Genomic DNA, 16,460 nt, shown 5'->3' with positions numbered 1-16,460 from the left:
AAGTGCAAATGAGCCTTTAGGAGCAACAGAGGTGCTGCCATTACACCTAGAGGTCCCACTTTTCTCTTCAACTGCCACGCCCTCTGCATTTTAATTGACAGGGCCAGGAATTCACTAACACAAGACAACTTGATCTGAGTTCATGCTTTGGTTACACCTCCCATTCTAGTTCATAGGACTCTACTATGCCTCTGATTTCATACTGAAGCATTTACTCTGGTCTTTTTGGTCAATTTCTCTTCTCTTCTGTGGTCATCTGATATTGTAGAGAATCTGATAATCTGGCATCTATCAGGGCACATTTGTTTTTTTTCTTTGCATAATCATAAGGTATATGTTAAGGTTATTGAGCAGTCTTTAATTTGTGACAGGATGCAGAGATAGGCATGTCCCATAATTAAGAATCAGCTTTACTGCAGCAATTAAAGAAAACATCTTGTAGCGTAGGAGGGACCCTCTTCTCCAGAAGACTCATTACACAAGGATGATTTACTGAGCATAATCCCTAACAAATGAGACTCAGAGATAGGTCACTGCCCATCAGGGAATAGTCTACAGAGGTTACTGAGAGAAGGCACACAAAATAACATGTGGAGCTGGGGGAGGAGTGCGTGTTTAGTCACGAGTCTTCTGAGACAAGGGGACGTCACAGGTTTATGGTAAATTAGTTGTTGTTTTCCAGAATTGAGATCCGGCAGAAGAACTCAAAACCGGAAAAAAAAACTGTTCTGTTCAAACCTAATGCATTCTGAATGGAAAGAGGTCCGTTCAGAATGCATCAGGATGTCTCCCGTTCCATCGGCATTCCGTTTTGTGACCGGACACAAAACCGCTGCAAGCTGCGGTTTTGTGTCTGGTCATCGAGACCGAACAAGCCGGATCAGTCACTAAAAGCAATGAAAGTTAATGGTGACTGATAAGTTTTTTTTTTAGGAGCCTATTGACGGATCCGGTTTGTTCAGTTTTGATTTCGCATGACTGCATCCTAATAGAACGGATGCTTTCTGATGTGCAAAAATCAAAACGGATCTGTTTAATTCTGGTTTTGAGATTCTCTACTGGATCTCAAAAATGGAATTAACACCACAAGTGGGAAACAGGCCTTAACCCCTTAAGGACTCAGCCCTATTTCACCTTAAGGACTTGGCCATTTTTTGCAAATCTGACCAGTGTCACTTTATGTGCTGATAACTTTAAAACGCTTTGACTTACCCAGGCCGTTCTGAGATTGTTTTTTCGTCACATATTGTACTTCATGACACTGCTAAAATTGGGTCAAAAAAGTTAATTTTTTTACATAAAAAAATACCATATTTACCCAAAATTGTGAAAAATTTGCAAATTACAAAGTTTCAGTTTCTCTACTTCTGTAATACATAGTAATACCCCCAAAAATTGTGATGACTTTACATTCCCCATATGTCTACTTCATGTTTGTAGCATTTTGGGAATGATATTTTATTTTTTGGGGATGTTACAAGGCTTAGAAGTTTAGAAGCAAATCTTGAAATTTTTCAGAAATGTACAAAAAACCCAATTTTTAGGGACCACTACAGGTCTGAAGTCACTTTGCGAGGCTTACATAATAGAAACCGCCCAAAAATGACCATTATATAAACTACACCCCTCAAGGTATTTAAAACTGATTTTAAAAAACTTCGTTAACCCTTTAGGTGTTGCACAAGAGTTATTGGCAAATGGGGATGAAATTTGAGAATTTAATTTTTTTGCCTAATTTTCCATTTTAACCCATTTTTTCCACTAACAAAGCAAGGGTTAACAGCCAAACAAGACTATCTTTATTGCCCTGACTCTGCCGTTTACAGAAACACCCCATATGTGGCCGTAAACTACTGTACGGGCACACAGTAGGGCGTAGAGGGAAAGGTGCGCCGTATGGTTTTTGGAAGCCAGATTTTGCTGGACTGGTTTTTTGACACCATGTCCCATTTGAAGCCCCCCTAGAGTAGAAACTCCATAAAAGTGACCCCATCTAAGAAACTACACCCCTCAAGGTATTCAAAACTGTTTTTACAAACTTTGTTAACCCTTTAGGTGTTGCACAAGATTTAATGGACAATAGAGATACAATTTCAAAATTCCACTTTTTTGGCAGATTTTCCATTTTAATATTTTTTTTCCAATTACAAAGCAAGGGTTAACAGCCAAACAAAACTCATTATTTATGGCCCTGATTCTGTAGTTTACAGAAACACCCCATATGTGGTCGTAAACCGCTGTACGGGCACACGGCAGGGCGCAGAAGGAAAGGAATGCCATACGGTTTTTGGAAGGCAGATTTTGCTGGACTGGTTTTTTTGACACCATGTCCCATTTGAAGCCCCCCTGATGCACCCCCAGAGTAGAAACTCCAAAAAAAGTGACCCCATTTTAGAAACTACGGTATAGGGTGGCAGTTTTGTTGGTACTAGTTTAGGGTACATATGATTTTTGGTTGCTCTATATTACACTTTTTTGTGCGGCAAGGTAACAAGAAATAGATTTTTTGGCACGTTTTTTTTTTTGTTATTTACAACATTCATCTGACAGGTTAGATCATGTGGTAATTTTATAGAGCAGTTTGTCACGGACGCGGCGATACCTAATATGTATACAATTTTTTTTATTTATGTAAGTTTTACACAATGATTTCATTTTTAAAACAAAAAAAATGTTTTAGTGTCTCCATAGTCTAAGAGCCATATTTTTTTCAGTTTTTGGGCGATTATCTTAAGTAGGGTCTCATTTTTTGCGGGATGAGATGACGGTTTGATTGGCACTATTTTAGGGTGCACATGACTTTTTGATCACTTGCTATTACACTTTTTGTGACGTAAGATGACAAAAAATTGCTTTTTTTACACCGTTTTTATTTTTATTTTTTTACGGTGGTCATCTGAGGGGTTAGGTCATGTGATATTTTTATAGAGCCGGTCGATACGGATGCGGCGATACCTAATATGTATACTTTTTTTTTATTTATTTAAGTTTTACACAATGATTTCATTTTTGAAACAAAAAAAAAATCATGTTTTAGTGTTTCCATAGTCTGAGAGCCATAGTTTTTTCAGTTTTTGGGCGATTATCTTGAGTAGGGTAAGATTTTTGTGGGATGAGATGACGGTTTCATTGGTACTATTTTGGCGTACATGCGACTTTTTTGATCACTTTTATTACCTTTTTTGGGAAGTAAGGTGGGCAAAATGTCAATTTCCTAATAGTTTTTATTTTTTTATTTTTATGGCGTTCACCGTGCGGGGAGAGTAACATGACCGTTTTATAGATCAGGTCGTTACGGACGCGGCGATACCAAACATGTGTAGGGAATTTAATTTTTTCCATTTTTAATCAGTGATAAATGTGTTTTTTGATTTTTACTTTTTTTTTTTTTTACTTTTTTTCACTTTTTTTTTGACCCAGACCCACTTGGTTCTTGAAGATCCAGTGGGTCTGATGTCTGTATAATACAGTACAATATATATTGTACTGTACTGTATTTTACACTTTGTCTGAACAGATCTATGCCTTTTAGCACAGATCTGTTCAGCACCATGGACAGCAGGATGCCTGAGACGGCGTCCTGTTGCCATGGGAACCTTCCCCGTCTGCTCAGTACTGGTCAGAACTGCGCAGACGGGGAAGGGTAAGGAGGGGATCTGTCAGGGGGCTGTCTGGGGGCTCTCTCCCTCCCATCGGGGGGCTGCAAAGGCACTTCAGCCCCCCCCGATGGGAGAGGGAGGGAGCTCCCTCTTACTGTTAACTTTTTCCATACAGCGGTCCGTACGGACCACTGTATGGAAAGGGTTAAACGGCTGACATCGCATCACCGATGTCAGCCGTTTATACCAGGGTGCCAGCAATGTGCTGGCAACCTGGTATACCCACTGAACACCAACGAATTTTCAAGGGGAGGCGGGCGGGGATCGCGATCCCGCCGGCCGCACCGCCCGCCTCCCGCACCGCCCCCACCGCCCGAAACTCCCCCCCCTGCACCACCCGCCGGCAAAAAATCATGCAGGGGTGCGGGGGGGGGGGGGTGTAAAATCTGTTTGAGGGACACTAAGGTTTCTGATCCCAGCGGCCAGGGACCGCGGGGATCAGAAACTGCAAAAAGCGCAGCAAACCGCAGGTCTGAATTGACCTGCGGTTTGCGGCGATCGCCGATAGGGGGGGTCACATGACCCCCCCTGGCGTTGTCACAGGATGCCGGCTGAATAATTTCAGCCGAAATCCCGTTCCGATTAACCCCTGGGGCGCCGGAATACCGATTTCAAGTTAGGACATACCGGTACGCCCTGAGTCCTTAAGGGGTTAAATCACCAGTTGTAGCTACTGGAACCATGTAATGGCCCCTGTATTAATATGATATTAATTGGTTCCGGGACAACCATTGTAAGTTGAAACCATTGTAACTGGAGTCAATAACTCTATGGAAACCAGTATATAGTTCTAAAGCCCATAAATGTCATCCTAAGATAAGAAAAAGTGCAATAGATAACCAATACCGATAAAGCAAGTCCTTACATACAACAGTTAGGAACAGTTACTATAAGCTGTAAATCACTTTCTTTGGTAAAGATAGGGACTTCTTTAGGGTCTTGACAGCGGTTTCATTTTACCTTTCTGCTGTACATCTCGTGTCCAAAGGAGCAGCTCATCATGGCACAGACAGGGGGCAGTAGAGAACATGTAGAACTGTGGAAGAGCAGCTAGACAGCACATTAAGGTGTCTTACCAGTGAAATAGCCATGTTGACTGGTTAAGTCTGAGTCGGAGGAATAGTATGTTCAGTCTAGTTTCAACTTATGATGTCCCAGGAAAGACCATTGTTTACTGAAATATCATATCTTGAGGGACCACTGTACTTGCATTTTATGCAGATTTTTGTGGTCTAGTTTTATATCTTTTACATAATATTCATGTATATACCGCAGGACTATCAGTTGCCCATCAGTATTATTTTTAAGATAGATCACTTTGGCAAGAAGCTAAATTCTGATTATTCTGTACTTGGCTGGACTCGCTCCAGCAGAGGTGTAACTTGTAGATCCAGTTCAAAATAAGTACCAGAAAACCCCTACTATCATATTCCATCTAAAATACTTGTGTCTTCTTATGGACAAAAGGAGTGGAGATGAATGGAGCTTCCTGCTATTTGTCTAAGAATGGATCCCTGGGACCCCTTGTTCTCAGCAATATTTGGGGTCCTAGTGTACAGATCCCCACCTAACTTACTTTTATGACTGTCTGATTGCTTAAAAAATGCAAAAACAGGAGTTTTGTGGGGCACCCCCAGCTAACCCTTCCTGACATGTCTGATTTTGTAAATACTTGTATTCTCCATAAGATAACTCTGATAAATCTTTTCTTAGAACTCCACATTGTGTCCTGTGTTATGGAAATGTACGAACCAATAGACAATAGGATGCTACTATTCCAGGAGGAATCAAAGAACAACAACACAACATCAAGTTCTAAGACATGCTCCACAGCTCTCCTGAGATCACCAGACATCCCAGTAGACCAGACAGTCCCAATGTGCAGATCTTGTAATTACTCAGAGTAAAAATTGAGAAGATTTATTAGAGGAAAACATAACTTTTACACACCAGTTTATAATGTTGTAAACTTAAAATGAACGTAAAATATAAAATAACCTAGTAGTTACGTTATGCTTTATTCTCCAGTTATGATTACATTTAAATTCAGAATTATGTTGGTTTCAATGCATTGTGGGCATTGATAGTGACATGTTTTGGCGCATAGACCCCCTTTCTGCAGATCTGAGGAAGGAGACTATGCCCCAAAACGCATCAGTTCTTGTATAGAGATTTTTTTTTATCCCTGATTTGTCTGGGTTTATGTCCCAAAACGCGTTGCTACTTGTACAAACATTTTATTTGCAATTATATATATACAGTACAGACCAAAAGTTTGGACACACCGTCTCATTCAAAGAGTTTTCTTTATTTTCATGACTATGAAGGCCTCAAAACTATGAATTAACACATGTGGAATTATATACATAACAAACAAGTGTGAAACAACTGAAATTATGCCATATTCTAGGTTCTTCAAAGTAGTCACCTTTTGCTTTGATTACTGCTTTGCACACTCTTGGCATTCTCTTGATGAGCTTCAAGAGGTAGTCCCCTGAAATGGTTTTCACTTCACAGGTGTGCCCTGTCAGGTTTAATAAGTGGGATTTCTTGCCTTATAAATGGGGTTGGGACCATCAGTGGCGTTAAGGAGAAGTCAGGTGGATACACAGCTGATAGTCCTACTGAATAGACTGTTAGAATTTGTATTATGGCAAGAAAAAAGCAGCTAAGTAAAGAAAAACGAGTGGCCATCATTACTTTAAGAGATGAAGGTCAGTCAGTCAGCCGAAAAATTGGGAAAACTTTGAAAGTAAGGGCTATTTGACCATGAAGGAGAGTTATAGGGTGCTGCGCCAGATGACCTGGCCTCCACAGTCACCGGACCTGAACCCAATCGAGATGGTTTGGGGTGAGCTGGACCGCAGAGTGAAGGCAAAAGGGCCAACAAGTGCTAAGCATCTCTGGGAACTCCTTCAAGACAGTTGGAAGACCATTTCAGGGGACTACCTCTTGAAGCTCATCAAGAGAATGCCAAGAGTGTGCAAAGCAGAACTCAAAGCAAAAGGTGGCTACTTTGAAGAACCTAGAATATGACATCTTTTCAGTTGTTTCACACTTGTTTGTTATGTATATAATTCCACATGTGTTAATTCATAGTTTTGATGCCTTCATAGTCATGAAAATAAAGAAAACTCTTTGAATGAGAAGGTGTGTCCAAACTTTTGGTCTGTACTGTATATATATATATATATATATATATATATATATATATATATATACACACACACACACACACACATACAGTATATATATATATATATATCATTTAGAACAGGATTGACATTTCAAATCCAGATTTAATTTTTTATAAACGTATGTAGATTCATTGGTAGGACAGTCCAGGTAGTGGTCCATCTTTTTTAAGCCATACACTACTGGATTTCCACCCTTTTCAGAATACAACAGGGACATGCAGTGCCCATTCTGATAAACCTGATTTTTTTGTATTCTCGTCCATAAACTTGAAGTACAGTATGTAAGTTCAAGTACAGTTTCTGTTAAATTCAACAAAAACTAAACAAAGTGTCAGATTGAAATATTTGACCTGGAGTCACCTACAGAAGTCTGCATCAGGTCTCCAAAAACCTCACTGTTTATCAATGGAAAAATAGAATGGCTGTTGTCCTGACCTCGGTAACCACAGGACACTAGGCATCCTGGGGGATGGAAAGACATACAGAATTAGCATTTTCACATGTTTGAGTTCATTTCCAGTATAATGGAAGACAAAGGATTACCTGGCTGTTTGCTGAACCCTAATTACGCAATTACTCAAACTATTTTTATGGCGTTTTCTCAAGTTGCTCGGTAACAAACATTTCTAACGGCAAACAAGTGCACTGCTGTTGAACATATCAGATAACTATATGGCAGCAAACGTATTCGGAGGAGTATTTTTCTCCAAAATGGAAAATGCATGTGTAAAAAGGGAATGCTTATCATGTAAATGTTCTTCCATATGAAAGGCAAAAAAAAACAACTTGTTGGTATAGATGAAGAGAGTGTAACTTGCACCACTCTTGAGATGCAATCGATTGGATTAATGTGATTTTTTTAGTTAACCCCTGTTTTTTTCTTCACTAGGGTTCCCCAAAGCGGGTTCCGTGTGAAGATTTCTGGGGTTAGCAGACCATATCTCCACCCCATTAAGAAACATGCACAGTACAAGTCTGAAGCCCAAATTAAATTTTGAGGGCTGGGAATCAGTAGGCTTAATTTACAGTATGATGTCTGATTCAAAATTATTTTTGGAGTTTGAAGAATGTTGTCTGAATTGATTTTAGGGTTATTTGCATTACTTGGGCACCAGGTTGAGAAACATTTTGAAGTGTCTGGTCTATTCAAAGAAATCAAGAGTACATCTGTACAAAGATGTTGACATCAAAATAGACCCTGCTATTTGGTGATCTGTAGAGAAAAGGTATGAGTTCTGCAGTGGGGACTATGGGTCTTTGAGGGTTCTCGGGCTTGAGATATGTGTAATGGATAGCTCACACCTACCTTCCCACACCCAGATTCACAGATCCTGCCCCACTCATGCTTGTTGGGTGATCACAACTTAAATAGGGCACCTAAAATTGTCATTTGTCAGCAGCACATCCTTCAGTAGCCCAGAACTGGGGGAGATTTATGAAACTGGTGTAAAGTAGAACTGGCTTAGTTGCCCATGGCAACCAATCAGATTCCACCTTTGATTTTCTAAAGGAGCTGACAAAAATAAAAGTTGGAATCTGATTGGTTGCTATGGGCAACTAAGCCAGTTCTACTTTACACCAGTTTGATAAATAACGTCCTTTATGTCCTCATCTGGTGCCAAAAACTGTCCTTTGTACTTAATACTGCTGGATGTGGCAGAAGTGATATTTTGCACTATAGACACGAGAGACTTTTATAAGTTTAGTTCTGGCCTGATTCTTCGAACTACCTTTCCACTGCAGGGAGTAACACCCTGAAGAAGTACACCGTGACACAACATCTCATCAGGTCCACTGCCACTCTTATCCTCCTCAATGGCTCCTCAGGAGCTTGCTGCTATTGCCATATGTAAAATAAATTTAATGCCGATAATATGGAAAGTATTATGATTGTTCATCAACTTCTCACTTAGTACCAGACCATTTAATCAATTTGTATATCATAGGTCGCACAGATTATCGCTAACGAATGTTCCTAGCAAAATTCGTTAGCGATGATCAGACGGTGTAAATGTACAAGCGACGAGTCAGTATGGGGAAGAGTGATGGCATTAGTGATCGCCCCTCCCCATACTCTGGAGCCCCACCAGCGATCAGCAGATTGTCGGGAAGGAACGCTTCCTTCCTGACAATCTGCTGTAATATTGTCCCAAGACCTTCACTGCAGCTTTAACACAGTACCATGCTATACACAGATTGTTATCTATTGCAGTTATGTTAACTGTGCATTAGGACAGGGAGATTTCAAAACCTCATGAAAGTAAAGTATCTCATTACCTTCATATTACAGCGATTACACAACTCATTGCCTCTTATGTATGCATTAAAGCTCTGAAAAGTACGGTAGATGCTGAGTCACACACTTTACTGCAGGTGATGAACCACATCATAGCATCAACTGCTTTTTTCTCCATAAAAACAAAGAAGCAAATAGGACTTTGATCTAGAAGAAGAAGGGTTAAGCTTGGCATGTGCCTAGACAACAGTTGTCTTAATGCTTTGACCAGATGGGCTAGAATTTTTTCGTACCCATATAAAGAAAAACAGCACTGTGGTTCTTTGATCTTATGTAAAATCAGCATCCAATGCTTGTTTGAAGTTTGTGTTAATGGACCTATGTGCAGTTGGCAGAATTGCTATCAGTATCACAATGTGTAGCGTTCACTAGAAATGATGCTTAAGTCATCTTCAAGATGAGTATGAAGGTCCTTTTACATGGGCTTACTGAAACAGTCTGGTCTCAGAAATTGTCTACTATGAAGCAGAGAGGAGAGCTTCATTTACATCCAGAAATCATTCCCTCTTTATGGCTGTGAATTATTGCTTCTGCGATTGTTTGTCCCCATAGAGAGCTGGGGTTTTCTGTGTAACGGGGTTCCGAAGGTGCACTCGGTCCCCCATTGCCCGCAGACCTGTTGCTTAGCTTTTGGAATGAGGTTCTGTGTTTGACCTCATTCCCAGGGCGGCTTTACTAGCTGGGTGGCTCCCTGCTCTTAAGTCTGTCTTGAGCGCCGAGCTGATCACTCGGTGCTCAACTGGTTGGTCTGTCGGTCATGTGACGCTGGCCACGTCACATGACCCTCACTCCCCACTATAAATACAGGCAGCCTGCTAGCCACAGGTTGCCTGTTAATTTCTAGGTTCCTGGCTATTTGTTGGACTACTGAATACTCACCTGATTCTGTTCCCTGACGATCCTTTGCCTGCTCCTCCTGTACTGCGCATCCGTCCTGGTATTGTGACCTTGGCTCCCACCTGACTACTCTCTTAGGACTCCTCTTGTACTTCTCTACTCTCCAGGTATTTGACCCCGGCTTCTCCTGACCATTCTTTGCTTAACCTTTTGTACTGCGTAGCTCTCTTGGTTCTGACCCGGTCCGTTCATGTTCCGTATTTTGTCTTGTCGGTCTTCCCTGCACGTATCCTAAGTTAGGGACTGTCGTCCAGTTGTTCCCTGTCATCAGGACTCGTGAGGCAAGTAGGCAGGGCCAGGGGTGAGGGTGGAGCGCAGTGGTCACTATCCTTCCCCCTGTGTGTGTGTGGACGTGACCGTTATATTCTGGCAGCAGATACCTGTTCACACATTAGGATCTGCTGCAGACAATGGCTTTAATGTACTGTAGGAAAGATGCTATCACCCAATGAACAAAGCTTGTTGATTGAGTAATCGATGGCACATTTACATAGGGCAATTATCAGGAACCAGCTTACCTAGGAATGCTGGTTCCGATAACTACCCCTATCATTGGCCTGTCTAAAAGGTTCATAAAGTAGCAGGGTGGAGAAGCATAACCACTAGGGTGGTAGTATAATAACTGCTATGAATTTCCAACTATGTAATGCATGGATGGGCTAGGTCATAGAGGGAGTTTCAAATGAATGACCCCCTTCTATGATGTCCATATATAGTCTAATAGGGATTCATAAAACAACTCCATTGATCATGACTAAAACCTGCAAAAAAAGAGTAACCCTCTGTGAGCAGTGGAGGGATGACATGAGCAGATGAGCAGAAGGGGGAGGAATGACAGCAGTTCAAGCCCCCTTTGTTATGTGGGGTGTCACAAAGGGGATGTGCTGCATAGGTCTAGTAGGAGGAGCCTTACTGTTCAGGAAGAAGTAGTAATGGGTCCTGCCACTGCAGAAAGGCAGTGTTACCAACTCATATGCATCTTGCTCTATGGGTTCAGTTAGAAATTGTCACAGAAGATGGCTATTGCTGGGTTTGAGCTTGGAGGCTTCCAGCAGGAGGGCAGTGAAGTGTTAGAGGGGCCAGAAGGACCAATGATGAGTTCTTTCTGAGCTTTAGGGGGTTGTCCCATTACAGCAAATTATCTTCTATCTGCAGGATAGTCTGATCAGTAGTGATCTGACCACTGGAGCCCACCAAACATGTGTTCCCTTTTTGGATTAAGTGGTGGACATGCAATACTCCTTTCAGTTCTATGGGGCTACCAGAGATAACTGAGCGCTTGTACTTGGCAATCTTTGGCAGTCCAATAGAGTTGAATGGAGCACTGGACTAAAAGGAGATATATTGACTGCCTTATGTCAGCTTGGGTGACCTTTTCAGGGCAATGGACAGCTTGATATTATGTTCAGCATTCATTTATGACCGATTAATGACTTTGTAACTGCTCTGGCCAATAAAACATACACTTTGTCTTAAGAGAAATCCCGTGTTTTACTTTGACAGAACAATGGTTGGAGCTTGTTTGAGAAGTGAGTTGGGTTGACTCGATGCCAGCCATGGTGTTGTCAGTGGAATGTCCTTTTCCTGCCAGGAATATTAGGCACAGTATAATCATTGCATACCTAAATTCTAACTTCTTAAGAAATTCAGACAGGAGACATTTGATACTAACACAATGTTCATAAATTTACACAATTTAAAATGTAGAAAAAGTGGTGGAGTAGACATTACATCAAAGTGTGACTGGAATTTAATTTGAGGCATCTGTGCGCATTGGCTAGAATTAGAATTTTGAAGGGCTCTCGAACCTGAAGTCCATCTTATTAAAGGGGTTCTCTGAGCATGGGCCATCAATGTTTGATCATGGAGGTCCAATATTCTTAGCCCCCTCGAGCAGCACAATAATGGAGCATGTGCTTACCATACGGATGGCTGTGCCTGCTACTGCAGCTTGTCTTATCTATTGCTTTGCTCCAGGGTGGGTGTCCTGAAGGCTGAACTTTATCTGATCAATGTTTAAGGCTGGGTTCACACCTGAGCGTATTCGATAAGCGCTGTTTACAGGCATTTTTATTGGGCGTTTTTGAGGCGTATTTTGGGAAGTTTTTGTATTTTGGAAACGCGCGTCGTACGCGCGTTCTTGCTATTGACCACAGAGGCATACAATTAAAAACAGAGGTGTTACGCGCGACAATACGCCCCAAAGAAGCTCCTGTACTTCTTGGGGCGTAGGGCGTTTTACAGCGCGTTCGTACGCGCTGTAAAACGCTCAGGTGAGAACCATGCCCATAGGGAAACATTGGTTCTTGCCTGTTGAGCATTTTACAGCGCGTAGGAACGCGCTGTAAAACGCTCAGGTGTGAACCCAGCCTAAGTCCTGAGGAACAACTTAGGTTACTTTCACACTGGTGTTTTGGCTTTCCATTTGTGAGATCAGTTCAGGGCTCTCACAAGAGTTCCAAAACAGATCAGTTTTGTCCTAATGCATTCTGAATGGAAAAGGATCCGCTCAGAATGCATCAGTTTGCCTCCGTTCCGTCTCCATTCCATTTTTTTAACTCAATTACCACCACTTTTTTAAAAATTATAACCTATTTTGAGAACCTTCATAGGTTGACATATTATTTAAAGGGATTATCTCATTCCTTCAAAAATAAGCAGAAAAGGTCACTGCAGCCAGGTAGAAATATAGTATTACATGGCAGCTATTCAGCTAACAGGTGGTACAGGGCTTCTCTCCATTCTGGCTCGTAGAGCAGGGTCCCAAGCATGGAATTGGCCTCCATGATGTGTACATGCCATGAGACAAACCCTTTAAAAGGGTAATCCCTCATGCACGGCTATTTTACAGGTCCGTCCAGTACTCATCTGTAATACGGTGCCTTTTGCCATGTGTTGCTGATTTTATGTGGGGACACACTGATCTATGAGAATGAAACTGCGGCATGCTTCATAGCATTTTTTCTATTAGATGTAATGTGTCGTCAGAAAATGATCTTTCGTTTAAATCATGTTTTTATGTTAAGCATTTTTTTTATAATTTTTTGCGGTGTAATTTTTAATTTTCCATTTCACTATCTATATAAAAAAAACAAAAAACAAACATAAAATCCTGCAATTGTCACACTGGTCACTAAGCCTAATAATAGGCACCACTTTACTGCAGTTATCTGCTTATCATAACAGGCAGGATTGGAATGACAGATAACACCGATATACAGATAACACAGAATTCACCATTCACAATAGGTGATTGTCAGAGCTTATCTACTCTTTCTTGTACAATGACCTCTGCACAGGTCACAGAACATGCCTGGAAAACTCTCCCATATAAGTCAATGAGGTCCGCACATTGTGTCGATGGCTCATGGTAGCTGCTGTAATTCATATTTCTAAATGCCGTTAAGAACAGCTCAGGCAAGATGGCTGCCCCCACAATCATGTTCATAATTTAGACATAGAAAAAAGGAAGTGTTGCTATCTGGTTTTAACTGACATAAAACAAATGTTGGTGACACATTCCCTTTAAACTTTATTGTATTAATCCCGCTAACATAATTTTATAGCTGCATCTACGAAGGTTTTAATGTTGACTTTACGTTTTTTTTGTTTTTTTTTAGTCCTGATGGCATCTTTCCGTTTTAGCAAACTCAGCTTGATTTTAGTTACCATAGCAGAAGGCAGGAATGGTGGTTCTGCTTTTTTCCTGGCCTTGATTCACAAAAAAACCCACAAGCAAACATATTTTTAGCATAAATAAGACAGTATGTCTCGCCAGTTAAAACAATTTCTACATGAATGTAACGATTTAGCAGTGCCAGTTAAGAAACCTCACCAATATTAAGATTGCAGGCACAGCTCACGGAAAATGGAGGCAGCAAAGTCTACTGAGAAGAATATCCCGGATTACGGGCAGAAGCCAGTTGATGCTCTTGCATTATGAAAATAAGCAGTCGCTTGGCCCAGGAAGGGTCCTGGGGTGTTAGACGGGATCGTGCTGTCTGCACTCTGTTCTTCAGACGTGTGTCCTGTGTTTATTGGCACCGATTCTGCTCGATCTGTGAATATGTTTATTATCTGTATCTGAGCCGTGTATAAGTACACGTGCTTGTTTTGCTCTAACTTTTAAGGACACGTGATTTTATTATGGCCTTAAATGTCTTTGTGTAGGAAAACCCTATGAAGGTGTCAGAGTGTTCTTCATTCTCAGGATTGGTGGTGGTCCCAATCGTTGGCCCCCCCCACTGGTAATTGTACTATGGCATATCCTAGGAATATACCATTACTTGCCATGGTGTGAAACTCCCTTTAAAGTACACAGTACATGTATGTCAATGAGTTGTCTAGTTATTAACCCCTTCCTGACTGCCCACTGACTGTATACGACATACCTCGTGCAGATAGCATGTACATAAACCGTAAGGCAACCCTTTAAAGCTCCTGCAATCTAGCAGAAGCCAGGTTGGGTCCTGGCTGTCAGACACAGCGGGGACCCTGAGGAGAAGACAGGAGCAGTTTATTACCACTTCTGCCTTCTCTTGTCCTGGCAGAAGATGGATGTAGGAACGCAGGGGGGAGAGGAGGAAGTGGCCAAGCTGCTTCCTCTGTTAGTCCCGGGACAGGATTAGAGCTACAGAGTCTAAGGAGACCCTGATCAGCTTTCCCTGTGTGTAACGCCCCCACAAGGGACTGTTTCTCCTATAACTGGGGCTCCGGTGGATGCCGCAGTTACAGTGGAAACAGTGAAAAAAAAAAGAAAAGGAAAAAAAAATATGTCAATGTCCTCCAGAGGTCTTTTAATGACCTCTTTGGGGACATATTATGTGCCAAAAATAAATTAAAATCTAAGTAACAAAAAATAAAATAAAAGAATGCAAATAAAAAAAAATGTATAGAAAAATTTTAAAAAATGCAGTCGCTAACGGAAACCGTCACCATAGTTCACTCAAACCTATACATATTACATATCAAAACGATCGTCTCAAAATAGGGAACCCATTGTCAGTTTTAATATTTAAGAAAAGCTATAATTTTAAAAAATTTCTTTTTTAAAAAAAAATAAGAATTAGCAGTTTTCCCCAAATTAAACCTAACAAAAGGAAAAAAAAATCTCTAAAAAAACATGGTAATAGAGTCCTAAGTGACAAGTAAAAAAAATTGCAAAAATTATTTTGGCAGTCAAGCAAATAAAAAAGTTAAGGTCATTAAACCACAACGTGTGCAAAATCATGAAAAATTGCCTGGACATTCAGGCTTTTTTTTAGGCCAGGTCATGGAAGGGTTAAACATGTTATCCAAATGTTTGTTAGGGCTCATGCACATCTTATTTCTGTGTGCCCCGGCCTGTATGAAGGGATCTGGACTGCCCTATTGGTCTGCAATAAAGATCACTACACAAGTAAATTCAGGGTATGTAAATCCCTCCCCGGGAATGCCACCAAACTACCAATACTCTCCATTTTCAGCCTGAGACGGCCCGAATTTGCCTGGACTGTCTGTGAAAATTAGGGACAAGCTAAGGAAATCTAGGACTGTTGGCAACTATGATCTAGGGGATTTAGACGCCGGTCTTATTCCATGTCCACTGGTGCTTGATGTGCCTAGGTTATGTAGAGGCGTTGGCCTCTACATAACTTAAGAGGACCTTTCATGGGTCCAGATATTATAAACTAAGTATCAAGATATGTTTATAATGTCTGAACCCATGAAAGGTCCTCTTTAGTCACTGGCCGTGCGACTTAGGGTGGGTTCAGTTCTGCGTTTTGGATTCCGTTATGGCTTTCCGTTATAACATGGTTATAACGGAAAATAATGTAATCCATGAGACGGAAGTCAAAATGGAAGCCTTTAATAGGCATTCCGTTTTGATGCGTCTTAATAGAAGTCTATGGGAATCATAACAGATCCGTCTGGTTCCCGTTATGCAAGACAGAAAACAAAGTCCTGTTGACAGGACTTTTTTCTCCGTTCTGAATAACGGAAACGGGATGGATCCGTTATGATTCCCATAGACTTTTATTAAGAGGGAATTCCTTTTAACCCCTTAAGGACTCAGCACTATTTCACCTTAAAGTATCACTTTAAGTGCTGACAACTTTAAAACAGTTTGACTTACCCAGGCCGTTCTGAGACAGTTTTTTCGTCACATATTGTACTTCATGACACTGCTAAAATTGGGTCCAAAAAATTCATTTTTATTTATAAAAAAAATACAAAATTTACCAAAAATTTTTTCAAAAAATTGCAAATGTCCAAGTTTTAATTTCCCTACTTCAATAATACATAGTAATACCTCCAAAAATAGTTATTACTTTACATTCCCCATATGTCTACTTCATGTTTGGATCATTTTGGGAAGGATATTTTATTTTTTGGGGATGTTACAAGGCTTAGAAGTTTAGAAGCAAATCT

General features: G+C 40.9%; 1 protein-coding gene across 1 annotated transcript in view; it reads right to left on the bottom strand.

Annotated features, from left to right (window-relative positions):
- Nucleotides 1-16,460, bottom strand: part of PDGFRB (platelet derived growth factor receptor beta) — a 186,600-nt gene that overhangs the window by 144,527 nt on the left and 25,613 nt on the right. The gene's annotated exons all lie outside the window — the stretch shown is intronic.

This window comes from Bufo bufo, chromosome 1 (genome assembly GCF_905171765.1).
Source record: "Bufo bufo chromosome 1, aBufBuf1.1, whole genome shotgun sequence".
In the NCBI taxonomy this organism is placed as follows: Eukaryota; Metazoa; Chordata; class Amphibia; order Anura; family Bufonidae; genus Bufo; species Bufo bufo.
Note: the sequence above shows the minus strand (reverse complement) of the source record. Positions and strands in the feature narration are given on the sequence as shown.